The sequence below is a fragment of the Pezoporus occidentalis genome, unplaced genomic scaffold (genome assembly GCF_034315485.1).
Source record: "Pezoporus occidentalis ecotype Australia unplaced genomic scaffold, CSIRO_AGI_Poc_V1 ctg2231, whole genome shotgun sequence".
Classification (NCBI taxonomy): Eukaryota; Metazoa; Chordata; class Aves; order Psittaciformes; family Psittacidae; genus Pezoporus; species Pezoporus occidentalis.
The window spans coordinates 1,235-6,322 of NW_026914108.1; the positions used below are offsets into that span (position 1 = coordinate 1,235).

Here is a 5,088-nt window from a genome sequence, read left to right on the forward strand (position 1 = left end):
CATCTCTGCATCTTCTGTCACGAGGGCACCCATCCCGTTCATCAGTGGGCCTACATTGCCTCTGGTGTTAGTTTTGTCTGCCATGTACTTGAAAAAGCTCTTTTTGCTGTCCTTGACCCTTCTTGCCAGGTTTAATTCTAAGGAAGCCTTAGTCCTCCTAGCTGCCTTCCTACATCCCCTAGCAGCAGCCTTATATTCCTCCCAAGTGGCCAGCCCCTCCTTCCATGACCTGTAAACTCTCCTCTTCCACTTGAGCATACCCAGCAATTCCCTATTTAGCCACACAGGTCTCTTGGCCCTCTTCCTTGACTTCCTACGTGTCGGGATGCTCCGATCTTGAGCACGGAAAAAGCAGTCCTTGAATGTCAACCAACTATCTTGGGCCCCTTTTCCTTCAAGCAGCCTTGCCCATGGGATTTCCCCTAGCAATTGCTTGAAAAGGCCAAAGTTTGCCCTGCTAAAGTCCAGGGTTGCAATTCTACTTGGTATTCTACTAGTCCTACCACACAAGATCCTGAACTTCACCATCTCGTGGTCGCTGCAACCAAGGCAGCCCTCTACCCTTACTGCTTCAACCAGACCCTCCTTGTTAGTGAGGATGAGATCCAGCAGCGCTCCTCTCCTGGTCGGCTCATCCACCATTTGCAGGAGGAAGTTATCATCCACACACTGGAGGAACCTCCTGGACTGCGGCTGGGTTGCCGAGTGGTCCTTCCAGCAAACATCAGGGAAGTTAAAATCCCCCATGACGACCACGGCCTGTGACTGTGAGGCCTCTCTCAGCTGCCTGTAGAAGGCCTCGTCAACTTCCTCACCCTGATCTGGTGGTCTGTAACAGACACCTACAACAGTATCCCCCCTGCCAGCCTGCCCCTTAATTCTCACCCACAGACTCTCAACTCGCTCATCATCTGTCCCCAGACAGAACTCGGTGCATTGTAGTTCCTCCCGCACATAAAGAGCAACCCCACCACCCCTCCTGGCTGGCCTGTCTTTCCTAAAAAGGACATAGCCCTCCATGACTATATTCCAGTCATGTGAGCTGTCCTACCAAGTCTCTGTAATTGCCACCAGATCATAGTCTCCTGACTTAACACAGGTTTCCAACTCCTCCTGTTTATTTCCCATGCTGCGCGCATTGGTGTACAGACATTTCAGGGAGCGAGCTGAGCACACCGATTTCACCCGAGGATTATAGGAGGCCTCCCAGTCTTCATTAATTCTGGAGCGCTGCCCCACTGGGGCAAGCCCAGCAACAACCCCATCCCCCTTCGAATCTAGTTTAAAGCTCTCCAAATGAGCCCTGCTAATTCGTGCCCCAGTATCCTTTTGCCTCTGTGAGACAAACCTTTCTCACTTGACATTGTCCAGACTGGTGCCCTATAAAACCAGCCATTATCAAAGAATCCAAAGCCCTGCCTGTAGCACCAGTCTCGTAGCCAATTGTTCATGAACTGAATCTTCCCATTCCTTCCCACATCATCAGTGGAAGATGGAAGGAGTGCGGAGAAGATCACTTGAGCCCCAGACTCTTTCACCATCCTCCCCAAGGCCCTGTAGTCTTTCTTCATCCCCCTCAGACTGCGGGAAGCAGCTTCCTCCCCACCTGTCTGGAAGACCAGCAGCGGGTAGTAGTCTGTCGGGTGCACCAGGTTGGGGAGCGCCCTGGTGATATCCCTGATCCGGGCTCCAGGCAGACTACACACTTCCCTATGATGAGGGTCAACTCTGCATATCGGGCCCTCTGCTCCTCTCAGAAGGGAATCCCCTACTACAATGACCCTTCTTTCTTTCTTAACAGAGGCAGTCTTGAGGTGCAAAGTCGACCCCCTTTTCCTATGTGGCCTTGTGGGCTGGCCTTGCCCCACATTCTCACTTACCTCTCCTTCAAGATCCAGGGCCTCGAACCTATTACGGACGGACACCTGGGGAAGCAGGGCAGGAAGGGGGGAGGGTTTCCCCCGACGTCGAACCGGAACTCGCTTCCAACCCTCGTCGTCTTTTTGGTCACCTACCTCTGCGCTGCAGCTACAGGGCAGGGGCTGTCTCGGGCCATCCCCCTCTGCCTGAGAAGGCAGGGGGTCCTTCCCCTTTTGGGGGGTCTCTCCCTGGAACCGTTCCGACCGGCACGCCAGGGAGTTACTCCACCAGTCGATCTCCCTTTCACACTCCCTGATGGTCCTCAGCGTCTCGACCTCCTCCTTAAGTCTTGCCACCAGGCTAAGCAGATCTTCTACCTGCTCACACCTCACGCAGGTGGAATGCTGTCCCCTCCCCCGGCAGCAGCAGGCTCTGGCACTCCCTGCACCCAGAGACCTGAACAGCCACGGTTTGGGACGGGGTCTCCGTCTGAGTTGCTGTAGTCGTCTTACTGCAAGCTCTCTTTCTGGAGACAACCATATTGGTCTGCAGTCTGGGACACCAGCAACACGACCTGTGTGTTCCTCCCTGCACCCGGTGGGCAGCGACCGGTCACTGCCCTCTCAAAGGCTTTTTCAAGGCAAGCAGTAGGGAGTGGTCGCCGTCACCGTGGGAACGCCCCCGCCACGTCAGCCTCTCTCTCGCAAGGGCTGCTGTGGCTTCGGGGATCGGGAGATGTCGGGAATCGCGATGTCTCTGCGCTCTCCTCTCTGATTTTCCTAATCTCCGTTGACCCTTGCGGTCGCTGAAGCGTGCCGGCTGTGGCTCTAGCTAGGCTAGCTCCGATCAGCTGACTGAATGCTAGTAGCGAGTTTAAGCCGCTTTTAAATCTCCCGCCGTCACCGTGGGAACGCCCCCCGCCACGTCAGCCTCTCTCTCGCAAGGGCTGCTGTGGCTTCGGGGATCGGGAGATGTCGGGAATCGCGATGTCTCTGCGCTCTCCTCTCTGATTTTCCTAATCTCCGTTGACCCTCGCGGTCGCTGAAGCGTGCCGGCTGTGGCTCTAGCTAGGCTAGCTCCGATCAGCTGACTGAATGCTAGTAGCGACTTTAAGCCGCTTTTAAATCTCCCGCCGTCACCGTGGGAACGCCCCCCGCCACGTCAGCCTCTCTCTCGCAAGGGTTGCTGTGGCTTCGGGGATCGGGAGATGTCGGGAATCGCGATGTCTCTGCGCTCTCCTCTCTCTGAAGCGTGCCGGCTGTGGCTCCTCCTTAACTGTTCTACGATTCTACTGACAGCAATGTGCCAGCTCAGCCTATTTTTGCTGTCTAGGACAGGACTTTCTGCCCCAGGCTGCCAGGGAAACCTCCTGAGACTCGAGTATCTCACTCAGTGAGTTGTTGTGGGCAGCTGGGGATCCAGCAATGCTGTACCAGAGCTGGGGTGATGGATTCAGGGCTCCTGGGGCATCACACTCAGATGTTTTCAGTCTTTCTCATGGAGCAAATGGAATGTACAGTCCCTTTTTCTGCCTCCCTAATGAAATGTGATGACAAGTTTGCAAGTTCTTCACTTCTTCCCCAGTTTTCAAAGAACGGGTTTGGGTTTTTAAAAGAAAAGGTCTGATTTAGCCTCATGATTAAGGGATTTCTGAAGGGTTTTGGGATGTGTTTCTCTGCCTGTGAAGATTCACCAAGAACCACAGTTAGATGTTGCCTCAACTATCAAATCTTTATTGTTTTAATGTCCAGCCTAACAGAGTACATGCAAGCCACATGGCATTGCTCTTCCCTATTTCACTCCATCTTTCCTCCTTCCCACAGGGATGCTGCCATGCAATACAGTAACAGGGCTGAAGGCAACCACACCGCAGTGACCCACTTCATCCTCCTCGGCCTGACAAGGGAGCCCAAGATGCAGACTCCTCTCTGTAATCTTCTTCATGATTTATCTCATCACTCTCATGGGCAACCTTGGGCTGATGGCAGTGATCAAGACAAGGCCCAGGCTGCACACCCCCATGTACTTCTTCCTCTGCAATCTCTCTGTTGTTGATCTTTGCTACTCCTCTGTCTTTGCTCCAAAGCTGCTTCTTGCCTTCTTGGTGGAAAACAAAACCATCTCTTACCCTGCCTGCTTCCTGCAGCATTTCTTCTTCCTCATGTTTGTGACCACAGAGGTGTTCTTGCTGGCTGTGATGGCTTATGACTGCTATGTAGCCATCTGCAACCCACTGCTCTACACGGTTTCCATGCCCCAGGGGTCTGTGTTCAGCTGGTGGCTGCATCATACATGGGGGGGATTTTGAACTCCCTAATCCAAACCTGTTGCTTGCTGCTGTTGCCTTTCTGTGGTCCAAACACCATCAACCATTACTTCTGTGACACTAACCCTTTGCTGAAGCTCTCCTGCTCCAACAGCCACCTCAATGAGCTTTTGCTTGTAATTCTTCATGGGAGCATTTCCATGTCTGTGCTGGTCCTCATCATCACCTCCTATGTATACATCCTCTTGTCCATCCTGAGGATTAGGTCTGCTGAAGGAAGGCACAAAGCCTTCTCTACTTGTGCCTCCCACCTCCTGACCGTTACCTTGTTCTACGTCCCTGCTGGGCTCAGCCACATGCAATCAGCTTCCAAGTACTCCCTGGAGACAGAGAAAGTCACTGCTGTGTTTTACACCCTCCTTGTCCCTATGCTCAACCCTCTGATCTACAGCTTGAGGAACAAGGATGTTAAAGATGCCCTTAGAAAAGCAGCAGCAAATAACCTCATTGCGAGCTGCTCATTGACCAACCCGGTCCCAGCTGGTTGATAGAACTCTTAATCTTTCCCTTTTTAACTCATTTTGTGTCAGCTGTCTGGAGGAGGAAGGAACTGAATGTCTTTACAGGAGCAGGTACAGCACATTCTAACCATGCTTTAAACTCTGCAGAGGCTCGGTGATGTTAAGCATCTCTGATAAATATTCTCTTGTCATCTCTTGGGGTTTTTGTTTTGGGGAAAATAGATGTGATATCATAGGAGGTGGCAAAAATAAGCCCATGAGGAATTTCCCTCTTCAGTTTAGCTTTAGAAGGTGCACTGATTCAAACAGTCATTCATCCAGAGGCAAGTTCAAAGGGGGATGAAGGGTTTTGAGGAGGTACATCCGAAAAACATCACTTTACTTTGGGCTAATGCAAGGAAATGCATAAAATCCCATTTGCTTCCAGAAGGGTGTGCAGTG

The 5,088-nt window shown here is 52.3% G+C and overlaps 1 pseudogene; it reads left to right on the forward strand.

The window, feature by feature from the left end:
• Positions 1-3,693: 3,693 nt before the first annotated feature.
• Positions 3,694-4,674, forward strand: LOC134164744 (olfactory receptor 5J3-like; annotated as a pseudogene).
• The last annotated feature ends 414 nt before the right edge of the window (positions 4,675-5,088 follow it).